Here is a 1,939-nt window from a genome sequence, read left to right as displayed (position 1 = left end):
ATTCTGGTCCTGGGGAAATGCATGAGGAGAGAGGGTTGATCTGCCCTAGTCTCTCTCTCTCTTTTTTAAGTCCTCACCAGAGGACATGCTTAGAGAGAGGAAGGGAGAGACAGAGAGAAAGAGGGGGGGGGGGGGAAACATCGATATGATAGAGAAACATCAATCAGCTGCCCAAACCGGGGATCAAACCCACAATGCAGGTATGTACCCTGACTGGGGAATTGAACTGGCAGCTTTCAGGGCACAGGACGATGCCCAGCCAACTGGGTCACTCTGTCCAGGCACTCATCCCTCTTTTTCACTTGCTTCCTCCTCAGGATTTAAGGCAGAGCCTCAAAAAGTCGAGATCATCCCCACCAGTCCCTAGCTAACTAACTCCTAGTCTATAGTACCATGGTTGGACGATCACTTGATAATTTGGTATTTAAAGAAATACAGAGACCTGGCTGTTGACTGGACCTTGAAAAGTGATTTGAGAGTAGCCTTGTGGTTTTGGGGTCATGTACAAAACTGACTAATTCTTTATACCTTTCTCCTACTTAATTCCAGGACTTTGTTCATTGTATTTTTTATTTTGTTTGTTAGTGGTTGATGAGCATACAGGTTGATTCCATTCTATGTGTGCCACAAGAATTTTTAAAACATGCAATACCAGACTGTTTAGTCAGGGGCACTCACGTCTTTTCCCATAGGTTGTCAAATAAAAATTCACAACAGCCTTTCTTTGGGCTTTCGGCTTTCAGCTTGGAGGAGGCTCAGGTGCAACTTTCTTCAGTGGTCCCGAATCTGGGTTCATCCGACACCAGCCACTTCCACCATGCTACCGAAGCTCGACCCCAACGAGATCAGTCATATACCTAAGGTGCACCAACGGGGAAGTGGGTGCCACGTCTGCCCTGGCCCCCAAGATCAGCCCCCTGGGTCTGTCTCCAAAAAGGTTGGTGATGATATCACCAAAGCAACCGATGATTGGAAGGGTCTGAGGATTACAGTCAAACTGACCATTCAGAACAGACAGACCCAGATTGAGGTAGTGCCTTCTGCCTCTGCCCTGATCATCAAAGCCCTCAAAGAACCACCAAGAGACAGAAAGAAGCAAAAGAACATTAAGCACAGTGGAAATATCACATTTGATGAGATTGTCAACATTACCCAACAGATGCGGCACCGATCTTTAGCTAGAGAACTCCCTGGAACCATTAAAGAGATCCTAGGATCTGCCCAGTCTGTGGGTTATTGATGGCCACCACCCTCATGATATCATAGATGACGTCAACAGTAGTGCAGTGGAATGCCCTGCAGGTTAAGAACTACAAAGGAGAATGTTTCTATTAAAGATCATTTGACAACCAAAAAAAAAAAAAAAAATTGACAACAGCCAACACAATAGCCATTCAGTGTGAATGAATCAACATTATACCTATTTTTTGGTCAGATCAGCAAAAAATGTATTTTTTGATGTGCCGCAGAATTTTAGTAATTAGTTTGTGTGTCATGAGATGGAAAAGGTTGAAAATCTGTATTAGATAGCATCATAAAAATTGTGTATTAAATCATATTTCAAATTTATAGCATTAAAATTCTGAGCTCACTTCCACAGAGGAAAATGATAACCCAAATGACTTAAAATCCCAAAGTTAAAGAAACATTCTGCTTTTGTGTAATCTATGTGTATGTAACTCAAAATGGGTAATAAATAGGTGTCAATCTTTATTATAACTGCATATTTATTTAAAGCTGAAGACATGGCAATATGCAGGCCATAGCTCATATATGCTGCCCGCTTGGAGATTGAGTCTATCCCTGAATTTGTGAAATAGGGGCTTTGTGTAGAAATACAGGATTTTCAAGGAAAGAAAATACCATAAATTAATGCATGAAGTCAGGAGGGAATGTGTATTTCAAAGCCCATTTGGGCACAGTGGTTCTCATTCCATTT

At 42.1% G+C, this 1,939-nt stretch overlaps 1 pseudogene; it reads left to right on the top strand.

The window, feature by feature from the left end:
- Nucleotides 1-817: 817 nt before the first annotated feature.
- On the top strand, nucleotides 818-1,307 carry LOC107541643 (large ribosomal subunit protein uL11 pseudogene; annotated as a pseudogene).
- Nucleotides 1,308-1,939: the final 632 nt, after the last annotated feature.

This window comes from Miniopterus natalensis, chromosome 10 (genome assembly GCF_054644295.1).
Source record: "Miniopterus natalensis isolate mMinNat1 chromosome 10, mMinNat1.hap1, whole genome shotgun sequence".
Taxonomy (NCBI): Eukaryota; Metazoa; Chordata; class Mammalia; order Chiroptera; family Miniopteridae; genus Miniopterus; species Miniopterus natalensis.
The sequence above is the reverse complement of the archived record's forward strand: the minus strand, read 5'-3'. Positions and strand labels throughout refer to the sequence as shown.